The sequence below is a fragment of the Vigna radiata genome, unplaced genomic scaffold (assembly GCF_000741045.1).
Source record: "Vigna radiata var. radiata cultivar VC1973A unplaced genomic scaffold, Vradiata_ver6 scaffold_171, whole genome shotgun sequence".
Lineage (NCBI taxonomy): Eukaryota > Viridiplantae > Streptophyta > Magnoliopsida > Fabales > Fabaceae > Vigna > Vigna radiata.
The window spans coordinates 558070-573503 of NW_014542551.1; the positions used below are offsets into that span (position 1 = coordinate 558070).

Genomic DNA, 15434 nt, shown 5'->3' on the forward strand with positions numbered 1-15434 from the left:
AAGAGATAAGGAAGAAATTGGAACCAAAGAGAAGATGCAAAGCCTTTCCCAAGGTTCTTGGCAGCTGCTCCATGCTCCATTTGCGCCTCCCCTTCACATCTCCATCTCCAATTTGTGACCCATCTTCTTCCTCAACCCAAAAGGGGCAAAATCACCATTGAAGAAGCTTGAAGACCTAAGAAGGAGAAGAATCCCCAAAACTCGCGAGACCCATGTTTAAATAACCCAATTTTGACACATCAGCGGAAAGTCGCGCCTAGCGGCCCCTTCTGGGGCGCCCGGGCGCCATAAAAACACAAAACAACGAATCAAAGGGCGCCCAGGTGCCAAATCTGCAGAAAAACAGCAGCCAGGGGCGCCCAACGCCCTTCTTGGGGCGCCCAGGCGCCATATCTGCAGAAAATCAACAGCCAGGGGTGCCCAACGCCCTTTTAGGGGCGCCCCAGCTCGGGCTTTGACAACATTCTAAAATTCAGGCTCTTGCGCGATTCCGAAGGCGTCCAACATGGGTATTTGCTTCAAATTGATCTTTTATGGTCCCAAAACATGTTCCCTTGAGTTCTTGCTTGTTTTCCTCCACTAGAATTGCTTCCTATTCCTTTATTTCACACACTCAAACAGAGAGATTAGAGGTAAAAACAAGCATATACTAAATAAACACAAGAAAACTAGAAAACACACTAAATGTGAGGATAAAACAAAGTAGAAGCTATGAAGGAGTTGATTTTGCCACTAAAATGATGCTTAAATAATGGTAAGAATTAGCATTATCAATAGACAAAGGGAGATACCAAAGGCTGGTAGGAAAGTTAATTTATTTGTCCCATACACGTCCAGATATTACCTATACAGTGAATGTTGTTAGTCAATTTATGCATGACCCATGAAAGCTTCATATGGATGTTGTTGAGAAGATTTTGAGATATTTGAAGTCCACTCCTGGAAAAGGAATTTTGTTCTCAAATCATGAAAACTTAAAGGTAGAAGGGTACATTGATGGAGATTGGGCAGGTTGAAAAGATTATAGAAGATCTACCCTTAAATACTTTATTTTTTTAATAGGGAATCTTGTAACTTGGAGGAGTAAAAAACAGTCTGTAGTAGCAAGATCTAGCGCTGAAGCAAAAGGCATGACACTAGGTGTATGTGAACTTTAGTTGATAAAAAATGTGCTATCAAATTTATGCTTTAAACCAAGTGAAACTATGAGTTTGCATTGTGACAATACTTCGGCTATAGCAATTGCTTACAATCTTGTGCAACATGATAGAATAAAGCATGTAGAGATTGATAAACATTTCATCAAAGAGAAGCTTGAAGTTGGAATAATTACTTTCCCTTTGTAAGATCATAATTGCAGTTGACTGATGTTCTCACCAAAGGAGTGTTAAGCGAAGTGATTATGAGTCTCTATTCAAGTTGGGAATGTATGATACCCATGCACCAACTTGAGTGAGGGTGTTTAGATATGTGAAATATTATATTAACAAATATTATGCAATCAAATATTGTGTTAGTTATAATTTAGGTATTATTATAATGTGTACAACTGTCATATACTAATAATAGATGAGGAATTATAGAACTTTTGTATGTATATATAATATACTAATCTTTGAAATAATACATCAAAATTATTCCTTAAACTTTTTTTATAAGAAAAACAACCCCTATTAGCCAAATTTGGTAGAGATGGAGGATCGTAAGTGTTTCCCATATCAGAAAAGTTTGGGTTTGGTATGGGTGAATATGCAAAAATATGGGGACCAATATCATACTGTTCATAAGAAATAATAGGTGGAGAGATGTGGGAGCTTGAGAAATGTATATATTAAGTAATATAATGTATCTTTGAAAACATCCAAAGCATCCACCATCCAACCAAAACTTACTATCCAAAGCATCCACCATCCAACCTCTTTTTGGTTGGATAGCCGACTAAAACACATTCTTGTGAGCAAGTAACAAATGTATTGGACACTTTATTTAGAATTGTAGCATAGCACAAGCGGACAAGGACTCAAATATGATTATAATTGGGTAAAACCTCACGAAACACTTCATGTGGAAATTTACTTTTAAGCAAAAGAGTGACAGTTCACTCAATCAAATGACCAGCTATTAGATTATATTCACCCCATAAATTATCAGTTTGTATTTATTTATCTATCTAGTTGATTTGAGTGTGCACCATTATAGTAAATTTTATTGAAGTAGAGCAAACTTCATGCTTGTCACACAAAAAATAAACCCATGCATGATGACTAAAATCATCCAAAATAGTAAGAGAGTAATGTTCACCTCAGGAAAAATTTATGCAATATGATCTCCAGAAATCACAATAAATTAAATCAGAAAGAAGCAAACTTTCCTTTTTTTAAAAGGAAATGCACAACAATTGGCTTAATAATACACATCACAGATAAATTACACCTTCTAATAAACTAATATATAAACTAATAAAGTCCTCTTTAAAACCTATGGTACAATAGTAACCTCATATAATTATTGAAAAATTTCCATTAAAATGTTCTAAAGTCTAAAATTCCAACAGAGTTGTTGGGTGAGCCCTTCTATTACATTTGACATTATCTTTTTTTTCCTTTGATGACCCACTCGTATCCTTGTAGGTAACCTTAAAACAATATAAACAAATATTAAGCATCAAAATTTAGTACCCTAAAACACTGCATATAATCAAGAAAACAAAAGCCCAGTAAAAAACACTTTTTAGAGGAAATAAGTATAAGAACTGACAAAGTAAATTCAAAATCCATATCAAGCTTGGGAATTGAAATCTAAAGTGGAACTTTAAATCTAAAATAGGCTAAAAATATATTATCAAATGACTATGGTGTAAGAAGTTGTTGAAGTTTCGCTTATTTCTGCCAAATATACTTTGTATCTCACTTTTATATGCTCTCCCAAACAAAGTTTCAGATTTTCAACATCTTAGATGGTCAATGTCTCCAGTAAACAAATGCGAATAGGAAAATGACAGTCAACAACATTCCTGCATATTTGATCCATTTTGTAGTTGACTTCATAGTCAACACTCGCATGGAGTGCCTTGCTCTCCAAGGTTGAGGGCTTTTTGGTCTCTAACACTTGGGAAAGTAGTGGCCATGTGGCATGCTCCTAATGAAGAGGATTCCTCCTTAGTTGTCATGTGTCATGCTCCTAATGGAGAGAATTTCTCCTTAGTAGTAACCATGTGTCATTTTCCTAATGAAGATGATTTCTCCTTAGTAGTGATCGTGTGTCATGCTTCTCATGTAGAGGATTTTACCTTGGTCTCTAGGTAAAGTATTAGAATTTCGAGAGGGTAGAAAGGGTCTTGCCCATAGGTTTCCAGTTAGTACTGAGTATAGTGCCCATGTGAGTAACATCAGATTTATTCCTCATAAGTTCTTAAGGAGTAGGTATAGGTTTGAAACTACGGTGCAAGAGGACATAAATTGCCTTATTTTGGTGAACAAGTTTTGTGTGGTGGAGTACAAGAGATGACATATGGTTTTGGAGATTGTTGGTGTTGGCGCAGTTTGGGGTTATCAGACTTTGCTGGCGAAGCTTGAGAGAGAGTGGTAGGAAGTTCATCTGTTTGCTTCGCCCGTAAGGCTTTAAGAGAGTAAGAAAGTGGGCCTATCTGTACAACTTGTGAGAAAGAATAGGAGAGGGCTTTGCTCATAGTGCTCTTGGGGAGTAGGGGAACTAGAACCTTATCCTTAAGGCTTTTGAGAAGTAAGAAAGGTGATTACTCTAGTGATGAGAAGTTGTTGGTAAGCTAAGGGTGAGAGTTATAGTGGAAATATTTTTCTTGACGTTGAGTTCACTAATGGATTTTATTATTTGCATTGACGATGATGCTATGAATTGTTGTGTAAAATAGTAATTTTGGTGAGTGGTTAGGTGAGATAATCAGAAGGTTGCATGAGGTTTTGAGACATTATGATTATGTATGGTCTAGGTGTGTTGTTGTCACTAGTGTAGTAAAGGGAAAAGGCATCAGTTGTTTTCGGTCATAGGCACTGGTTCTTCAACTGGTGCATATACAGGCGATGTAATATGTCTTCCTTCATTTGCCTCAGTTAACAACCGAGGCGATTACTCAGATTCTACGGCCTCAGTTAAGACCTAAATCGAGGTAGTAGAATGGTTTTTGGGCAGTAGAGCTGAAGGTACAGAAAATGTTCTAGGAAGTTGGCTGTTGAAAGCAGAAAGCACTAAAGCAGGCTTATCTCCCCCGAAGTAGAAAGCACCGAAGTTGGCTGCAATAAACAAAGATCCCAATGTGTTTTTGATTACTCCAAGTTTGGCTAAACCAGCAAAGATCCCAATTTTTTAGCTTTTGTCACATTCGTCTCTATCTTGCAGGCAAATCCATTCACTTTCACACTTGAACACAAATAATTACACACCACTGGTTATTGCAGAAGATGACGCAAATCGAAACCAAATCGAAGGCAAAGGAGAAGGCACAACAAAAGTTGACTCAAATCGAAACCAAATATCTAAGGTGAATGCAAAGGAGAAGGCAAGAACATTCCTAATCGAAACCAAATCCCAAATCCCAAATTAAGAACGCAAGAACAAGACCCCAAATCCAAAATTGAAACCCTAGAACACAATCCCACTATTGTAGGACGCCATTGTCACCGCCTCGCCGCAACCTTGCCGCGACCTCGCGAGAAAGGATTTTGATCATCGACATTCGTTTCGCTTACATCACAACAAGAAAAATTCAATTTACCGACTGATATTTACATACGGATTTTGATCCGTAGATAGCATAAGTTTTATATACGGATTTTATATACGGATTTTTGAAAATAGGTTATATACAGATTTTTACATACTGATTTTTCCGTATATAAAATTCGTATATAATAAAAAAAAATTACCTACCTATATTACATACGGATTTTCAAATAAAAAATAAAAATAAATTTTCATTTTCCTATCTCCCTCCCACACCTTACCCTAAATTTGGTTTTCATTAACTCAATTCAATCTTTCCCTCTGTTGTCGCTCCCCTTCCATCTCTCCCTTTCTATCACTCACTTCACTTTCTCTCGTCTTACTCTCGCGCTCAATCCATGTGCCTCTCGATCACTCTTTCACTCACCCTTCTCACTCCCTAATCTTCTTCTTCATGCTAAGCTCACTACCTAGTCACCATTCTCTCGTGCTCCCTCACAAAGAAGAAGAAGTCCATTCGTCTCATGCAGAGTCGCTGTTATTCTCATTTAGGGTTTATTTTTCATCTTTCTAGTAAGTAATCTTCTTCATTCATTGTTAAATCTCTAAATTTATAAAGCGCTAAAATCTTAATCACTCTCTTTTTTTCTTTCGATTGGCAAAAGAATCCTAAGTCCCTATTTTTTCTTAACTCTCTTTTTTTCAACATAATGAAAAGTTATTTTTTGTTATTCGTTGAAAGTTGTGCTCTTGAATTCTTAGCAACATATATAATCTTTGAGTCATCAGGTACAATTTTGTTTCTCAATAGAATACAATGTTCTATTTTATCATTGGTTGAAAGTTGCATTGCAATATAGCTTTATTTTCTTTAAATTTTTTTCAATGTTACCGTCAAAAGAGTTGAACAGATTTCAAACCATTCGCAAGTGTGTATGATCCATCCACATTGTGTGGGTCTAATTTGTCTCTCCTTTCATGGGGCATGACAGTCGTATCCTTGAAACTTGATGAAATTAATTATATTATTATTGAGTAATTTATTCATTTAATAGAATATTGCATTTTATTTCCCTCACCATTTTGTTGTCTCCGTGCTGGTTTAATGTAGGCCCTTGATCGCTTTTGGGAAAAATGAAAATCACATACTTGTTGCTACAGATGTTGCTGCCAGGGGTCTTGATATTCCTAGTGTTAGAACTGTTGTCCACTATGAGCTTCCACATGCAGCAGAGGTATGAAATACCTTGTTTCTTTGATTCTTATATTTATGTAGTGAACCTAACAAACCATAAATAACATTGGTTTATGAGCATTGTGTTGTAGTTAATATTTTCTTCTAACAGTTAGTGCAAATTGCGTAATGATAACTGTTATGCACTTTTAGCTCCTAATATTATGCAAGTGAAGGATTTGTTTTGTCCATACATGTTTTATTTTGATTCCCTGTTTTCCATTTAACCATTTGCAATTCAGACACAATACTATATTTTATTTCCTCATATGGTGCATATGTGTAGTGGTATCTAGTCGTGCTCATCAATCAAGGGCAGAAACTTTAATTTTGTTTTGTTCTGTTACGAGTTTCTTTCCATACTTGTTAAAATTAAATTAAGAACCCATTTATAAGAATTCAACTTAATTAGAATCGAGAGAGAGTTTTAAAAAGTTATAGTTTTTTCAAATTATAGGTTGTTGGCATTTATGTGTATGATAATTATGATGATTAATTTTTTGAATAATTACAAAAGATCGTGTTATTAATTATCATATTATATTTATAAATAAATTTATTAAATACGTTTATTCTTATTTATATGATTAATCAGTTATTAATTCAATTTTTTTTTATACTTTTCTTGAAACTTTTTCAAAATTCAAAATTTTAATATTAATATTTTTTTATTTATGAAATTTTGGGTCCAACATGATACACTTGTCAAATATCTTTTAGGATAAGATGAGTGGGGCAGTAGAGTTTTTTTAATGGAAATAAATTATTCAATTTTAATATATTTATTTGTTTGTTCTTTTCTCCATGTCTGTAAGAGACATACATGGTTCATTGTGTAAAAAACAGAGCCATAATTGAATCTGATGGTGACGATGATGAGATGAGTAGTCATGAAAATCATTTTCTGGATTTATCACCATCCACAATACAAATTCTAATAATGATAATTTATTTTTCAAACAAATATAGTACCTAAATTAAAACTCTTGAGTTGAGTAAGTATGTTAAATTACAGTGTCAAAGTGAAATTATAAATTTTCAAGATCGAATCACACTTTCAGGATCTATAGTTAGTTTATATATATATATATATATATATATATATATTCCTACAAAAGAATCAGATAAGAAAGAAAAAAAATTGAATCATACATTATATGTTACGGGTATATGATAAATATTTGTTTCAAGGCTTCCTGTTTTTCTATAAACAAAGGGATGAAGTTTTTTTCCCTTCATGGGTATATGCTCTTTCTGCATGGATCCTAAAATCCCCTTTGACTTCATGTTTTTTATTGTCTAGTTTTATATTTGAATCCTAATAATATTGTTTTTATATTTTAGTGGGCATTATCTTTTAAAACAGTATGTGTATGGCTCTTTGGTTGTATAGTTGGATTTATTTTGTGTATAATTTTTGTTTTAATCACTAATGTGAATAGTAAATGATAAAATATTGGTTTTGGTGGGGATCTTTATATGATCTTTTCTTGCTTTTGTTGCAGGTGTTTATTCAATTGAAGTTGACGCTGCCAAAGCCCATGGTTTGGTGTTAAAAAGAATAGGGGCATAAAAGCATTAACCAATTTTCATGTATGTATCATTCATTATAGATATATTTATGAGTTTCATAGAATATGTATTGGTGCTTTCTTGGAACACTTTGTGTATGGTATTAATTCTTTTGATGTAAATAATTTGGTCGTACATGGTCAAGTATTTTGATCAAGAAATACATGTATTAATGGTGGAATAAACTTTGCTGTCCAGATTTTAATGGAGTCTGTTCTGATTTTTATCAACTGTTAATGTATACAAATTGTTTTAAAGTTTTGGACTTTAAAATGTTTAATGTAGATCCAATTAGTATATGTTTAAGATGGTTTGTATATTATAGGGCTGTGTTATGGTATATGCAATGCTAAATGAAACAACTTTTTAAAACTGGCATTGTAAATGATTTTGAGATAGTGTCAATTTAGATTATTAAGTTTGTTTATTATGAGTATATATTAAAATTATGGTTGTTGATGTTACTTTATGTGCTGCAAAAGGAATAAAAAATTAGGATAATTTTTTTTTTTATAAAACCAAAAGTTACATATGGATTTTTTCGTATATAATTAAATTTTTAATTATATATGAAATTTATATATGGAATTTTTCGTATGTAATTAAATTTGTACTTACATACGGATTTTACATACAGATTTTTCTGTATGTAATTATATACGGATTTTATATACGGACTTTTCCTTATATAATTACATACGAAAAAATTCCTATATAAATTATATACGAATATATCCGTAACAATTTATCTATGTTAGTTTTATATATGGAATTTTGTTCATATGTAAGTAGTATGTAACCAAGTGTTATATACGGATTTTAGGCCTTATATACGGATTTTGGCTGTATATAATTCAATTTTTTCTTGTAGTGCATCATCTCTGTTGCTGGCGAGTTTTGCAATATCGACGACTTCTGTTTTTTTTCTTTGCCGTAGTTTCTCAGCCTCGTCATCGCTGGCACCGGTTCTCCCGTCGTCGAGTCTGTCTTCGGCGGCGGATCGCTGCAGCCCGAGCTTTACACCAGCAAGGACTAGATCAAAGGCGTTCGGTTCTATGCGTCTGTTTTTCAGGACCTGATTGTCGGCAGTTACCTTTCACCGTAGTCAAAGTCACTGTACGTGAAAACGCCGACCGGATGCGACGTCTCGGCGCTGAGGGAGATCGACGTGAAAGACGCTGTCGGAATTTCGCATGATGAAGAGAGCTTTTGGATCTCGCGAGAAAGGATATCTGAGAGCACCAAGTTTACACCTTTATGCGAAAACTATTACCTCGTTCTACAATTGACCTAGGCAATACAACCATTACGCCTCGCTTAAGTACCAACTTGATGCGTATGCTCCTTTAAAAAAGTTAAAAAAAATTCAAAAATGGTATTTTTGGTAATTTTCTTCACTTTATATGCCTCGGTTCTACAACAACTTAGCCATAAACAACTTTATACACCGGTTCTGTAGTAACTGATGCTGTAGTGCAGAGCAGGTCATGTGACAAAGTGTGTGACAGGAAAAAGATGAAATTTTGACAGACTATTAGTCTTCGGTTTTTCCTTTAACCGATGTAATAAGCTATATGTTTCGATCTTCTTTTTAACCGAAGTCTATTTGGCGAAGTTAAACACCCTTTTTTTTACTAGTGTGTATTTTGTTATTAATGTATACTTGTGATTATGCTGTTTGATATCTTGTTAGCTCATTCTTGCCTTGTTGTTGTGTCCAACTACTATGATTGTATTATTATACAGGAGCACATGTTAGTGCATATGTTAGACGAAGATGCATAGGTATGGGGTGACGTACTAGGGATTTGACTCTGAGGGAGCGATGGAGAATAATATGTCATGGATTGTAATACGATAAACATTTGGTTTTTATCACGGCTATATATAGTGAAAACTTTAAGATTAAGTTTGAGAAATAAAAGTTTGTTTTATGCGATGTGAATTTTCCAAAACTGGTAGTTCACAACATTAAACATAGTAGGTCTATGAATAAAGGCGCCTTCAGTAGAAGGAAGCTTGTTTTAAGCCATTATCAAAAAGTATTATCAGGATCAAACTTCTATAACTTTCAAGAACCCACCCTTAATACCAATTATAATCACAAAAAGGATTTTAGGCCGAGAAGGAATGGATTGAATTGGCTCTTTTCAAAACTTTGCTCTGTTCCAAATCTGGAAACATTTTTTATTTAAAATAGATTAACCATGGGATTTAACACTAAATCCTTTTTAGAGCATACATTTTAACTGATTAAAATTCAAAATTAACATGTTAAAATTCTGACAATAAGTTATATAGAAATATCACATAATAAATAAATTTATAATTTGACTTATTTGTTAATCCAGATCAATTACAGTAATCACATATGAACAAAATTATCAATCTGTTGTTTAATCACACAAGTATTGTTATTAAATATTTGAAAAAATTGATTTTAATAGCAAAAACAAATTAAAGTAATAAATTGTAGAAAATTAAACCAATGCAAATAAAATTTTCATATTGATTCCCTATGATGGAGTTACATCAAGTTAGTCAAGAAACACTGAGCTTGACTTTCCACTAACACAAAATTTACAAGATATTTTACAATTGAATTCTTACACAAAAAACCGTTCACGTAGAACAAGAACCCCTCTTACAAATTTGGGATGAACCAAAAACAATACAATCACAAGAAAAATCAAACCTTAAGGTTTACTCTCCCTAGCCAACAAATAACATTTCTTGAACACATTAACAAGGAGCAATCACATCTCCAAACCTTTCAGACTTGAATACAAACAGTAGTATCACAACAATTATCTAGAGAGAACGAGATTCTTCATATTTTCATAATGATTTTTGCAGAAAACTAAGTCTCTCGAATCTCATAGAACAATACAAGCTTATATAGCTTGTAAACTGACATATCAAGTTGATGGAAACTTATTTTCAATGAGTTGATTTCATTTATTTAAATGAAATCAACTGATTTCACTTACTTAAGTGAAATCAGTTGATTGAATAATATTTTAGCCTATTTAATATGTTATTTACATAATTATATACACAAGATATATAACCTCTTAAACACCTTTTTAACAGATTTAAATAAAGACACATATAACTTCTATCATAAGTCATATTGTGCTTCAAGTTTTATCAATCTTCAAGCTTCATCAAATCTGCAATCATCAAGACAATTTATTCGAACAAATGCTATTCAACAATAAACACATGGCTAATGGACTTTCAGATCATGCCAACTTGGGTGAGGCTACTCCATACTAGGTTGATTCATGGATTAGAGTCATCGAGAAGATATTCAAGGCTATTACTTGCCCTGAAGATCAGAAGTTGGCATTCACAACTTTTTAGTTGATAAAAAAGTCTTAGTACTAATTGGTTAACATGTAATAACTGACGGAAGCTCGAGGAAAGCTTATCAACTAGGAGAGTTTCAAAGGGAGGATTTCAGAGAAAAATTTTCATGACATTGCCAAGTTTGACCAATTGGTAGAATTCATGATGTTGCACTAGGGAAGAATGTTGGTTCAGAATTATGTGGCTAGGTTTGAGTTTCCTGCCATGTTCCACACTTAAAATGTTACTAAAAGAGTGTAGATGTCAAAAGTTTGAAAGGAGGTTGAGGCATGAACTGAAAAGGGAGATCGTGCCAATGAGAATTACGGAAAGATTTCAAGTGCTTTGAGTGTGGGGTTACACACTTGAAGAAAGATTGTCTTAAACTCTCTAGAGTAAAGATTGAAGAGAATATGTGTTATATTTGTAAGAAGTTAAGGCATTTCATTAATATTTGCTCGAAGAGGAATGTAGTGTTGTAGGTGGCATCAAATTTCCTGTGATGAAGGTCAAGTAAGCTAAGTCAATCAAATTATGGTGTTTAGGATGTTACACTCTTAAGTAGAAAGAGTTATGTCATGGCTAATAACTATAACTTTTGTCCTAATGGTAAGTGTTGGATTCAACAATTAGTATTAGAGCCAAGGTCACGAATTTGATCCAGTGGAAAATTCTTAAGGGACATTATTATGAGTTGCACAATTATTTCGTTGTGGAGGCCAAATGGGCCGAGTCACAATCAAAGAGTGGGATTCCTAGTGAGACAATTGTTAAGGTGAAGATAGTTGCAACTAACATCAATTGTCCCATCATGGGGTCAAGTGGGCTGAGTTACAAACAAATTGTGGCGTTTGGGCTGTTACATTCTTAAGTAGATAGACTTGCTCCCTAACTAATTGTTATAGCTTTTTGTCTTGGGGTAAGCACTCAGTTTAAGATGCAATAGCTAGATCACAACAACAAAGGTTTTCTAGAGGAAAGTTAGAATCTATTGGAAGGGTTTCTACTTTGTTTGACATTGAAGCTTTCCAATTAGGTAATTGGAACCCAAACACCTTTATTTTAAATAAAAATTATTAATTTTTGGTTAGACTCTAGAGTCACACATTATTTTTGTGTCTTTTGCATATGTGGAAGATATTAGATTACCTATGAGTAATTTGTGTTGTGAATTTGGTTTCTACGCTAACACCTAAATAGGTCTCTTCTATTGCAGTTGGTGTTCGATGTTCAATCTTAGTGGTAGGGCGCAAGTTTAAAGTAAACTTGATTTGCTTGCCTCTATTGGGGTTAGATGTAAATCTATGGATGGATTGGCTGACTACCAATCATCCTTATAGGTTATTGGTAGAAAAAGGAAGTATTTACAAATTCTAAAGAATTAAAGTTTATCTCAATATCGTTTGGAAGATGTCAAAATGATAGGAACTTGATATATGCAAATGAGTCATCATTACAAGAAAAACTGATATTAACGATGGCCAAAATTCATTAGTAATGCATAAAATTTGTTGGCAAATTAAAATTACCAACGGTAAAAAATTCGTTAGTAAAACTATTGTTGGTAAATTTTACCAACGGAAATTTTTGTTTCGTCAATAATTATCGATGGAAACATTTGTTAGTACATCCTTCATAATTACCGACAAAAAAATTTATCGGTAAATATTGTGATTTGGTTCATCTTCTTCCCGGTCTCCTTCTTCTTTCTTTTAATTTTACCAATCTAGAAGAATGTACATTAAAAAAAATCATTAAGCTCATGCCAAACAGTTCAGGCTACGTAAGGGCGGTGACAAACATTACTTTTGGCCGAACTTAGAGCGAACAATGATGGCATTGCGCGGTGATGAGAAAGCTTGGTTACTTTGTTCTGCGAAAGAGGAAGAATATAGATGGTCTGACTGAATGGAGATGATGGTGACCTGGCTTAACGCATATGGCGACCTAGCTTGTAGCTGTTGTGGTGGAGTTGAGACAGAGAAGTGGAGAAGATGGAACTACTTTACGCAATGAAGATGAACACTTGCAAGATAGAAAAATATATATAGTGATTCTATCTTGTGAGCAGAGGGGAAAAATGCGCGACAAAGATTCCGCTCGATTTACCAATGGATTTTTTGTCGGTAATGTATATTTCATTTACCTACGGATTTCGTCCGTAATTGAAATATTCATTGCCAATAGATGTTATCGACAAAAATTTCCATTGATAAGTGAAATATGATTTACCTACATATTTTTCCATCGGTAAGTGAAATATGAATTACCACGAATTTTACCAATGGAAAAATCCATCGATAAGTGAAAAAATGGTAGGAAAATTTTCAATCTTTTTACCTACAAAATTTTTTGTGAGTAATGCATAACTCATTTACCAACAAATTTTAAATCAGTAAGTGAAATATGCATTACTGACGAATTTTACCGACGAATTTTCGATAATAATGATTTTGTCGATAAAAAAATTTTCAAATTCGTCGGTAAAATCTATTGGTAATACAAATTTATCGACAAATATATTTTGTCGATAAAATTTCATCAGTAATTTTAAAAATTTTGTTAGTGGATGAGTAAAATAAGATATGTAGTGGATAAATATACATATATATTTGGAGATAAAGTATGAATATTATTTCTAGCATTTAATAAAATTAAAGATATTAAACTTTTTCTCTTGACAAAAAGAACATGATTTTTACTACTATAAAAGAATTTCAAATTCGTCCGTAAAATCTATTGGTAATACAAATTTACCAATAGATATATTTTCGTCAGTAAAATTTCATCAGTAATTTAAAAATTTTTGTTAGTGGATGAGAAGAATAAGATTTGTAGTGGAGGAATATATATATATATATATATATATATATATATATATATATATATATATATATATATTGGATAAAGTATGAATATTATTTTCACTAATTAATAAAATTAAGGATATTAAACTTTTCCTATTTTGACAAAAAAGAATATGGTTTTTACTATTATAACAACTACACTTAAAAACTACACTTAAATGATTATGTATGGTAATATTTTTAGAAGTTATGGAGATTATTGTAAGTTAGATGGGTATCATAAACAACTAAAGTATTTCTTGATGTTTTAGAAGAAAAAAAAGGAGGAATTTTGAACCAAATGAATAAAAAGAAATGAGAGGTTAATGTAGTTTACTTAATATGATTTTATTTTATTTATTTTTTTCAAATGATACAAAAAGAAATTAAAACTGATATGTTGAAATTATGTAAAAAATCCAATTTAAAAACATTAATTAAGTAAAAATCGCTATAATTTTGTAAGCATTTTCAAAATTTTGAAAAATATGCTTAATTAAACTCAAACCTGTGAAACCCTAAAAAATGATATTTTTAGAAGTGGTGGTAGTCTAAAAATAGTGAGACTTGACTATTTTAATATTAAACGGTTTTATTATAAATATTTTTGTTATAAACGAGTTTCATTATTTTAAAACGTATAATCTCTCTAGAAATCACTTTTCTAGAGTTCTCTACCTTCTCTCTAAGAGTTCTTGATCTCAAGTCATCTATTTGATGATCAGCGGGTGCCTAAACGATCACAACATCAAGGTCTACCATTTTACCCGATCAATTTGGTGTTTAGAGCAAGTTTTCATTCCTTTTTCTTGTTCCTTTTCTTGATCCTTGATCATGCAAAGAGGAACTATTTTGCATGTATCAAGTGATCTTCTTCCTTGATTATTTGTCCGTTTGTGGTTCTAAGGTTGGTCTTCAATCACTAATCGGTAGTTTGTAGGTTTTCTAAAAGTTCCTTGTGCTGCAAGACATTTGTGGAGCTTTTAGAGGTTTTGGAGCTGTTGAGTCAAGGTAAGGGAAGCTAGAAAATTATTTTAATTGAAGTAAGTGATGTGAATTGGATAGTATATGAGGATTAATCTGTTTGGATAAATAATATTGTTTGGTGTTAGTAATAGTTGAATTACCTAAATGAAACTAATATTTTGTATGGGGATGGATGTTGTATAACATGTTGAATTTGTGAGATGCATAGTGGAAATGTTGAATTTGATGTTGATAAAGTGAATTTTGTTGATTGAATTGTTGGAAGAAAAAAAGGTTAGTCTTGGTTGTAAGTTATTGGTCTAAAATGGTGGTTTAAGGTAGTAAAATGATGAGGAATGGTTGGTGAATTGATTTGATGAAGTTTGGGTTGTTCATGAACTAGTTTGAGTCATGTTCACTGCTTTAATATGTAAAAAATTCAGTTAGGAGTGAGTGAAGGTGTTTGTGAAGAGTTCAACTTGATTTAGAATTCAAATGAAGGAAGTGAACTAGTGAAAATGTGAGTTAGGAGTTTTGGGTGCAAATGGTCAGTTTGAGGAGTTTAGATAAGTCATTTGGGACTTGCTAGTCCCTAAGTTGTTTGGAATCGTGCCACAAATGGTAGAATTCAATTTGGGTCTCTAAGTTGAATTTTTGTGAGTCTTTGAGTGAGATCTTGAGTCAAATTGTTTAGATGGAGGTTATAGGTGTTTAGAAAACATTGGTTAAGTATAATTAGGTATATAACACAATCTATGAGGGTTAGA

At 32.8% G+C, this 15434-nt stretch overlaps 1 long non-coding RNA gene across 1 annotated transcript; it reads left to right on the forward strand.

Moving 5' to 3' along the window:
* The first annotated feature begins 4942 nt into the window (after window positions 1-4942).
* On the forward strand, window positions 4943-7727 carry LOC106780275. The gene is made up of 3 exons (XR_001377248.2): window positions 4943-5271; window positions 5810-5933; window positions 7438-7727. It is a non-coding gene; the product is annotated as an uncharacterized LOC106780275 (long non-coding RNA).
* The last annotated feature ends 7707 nt before the right edge of the window (window positions 7728-15434 follow it).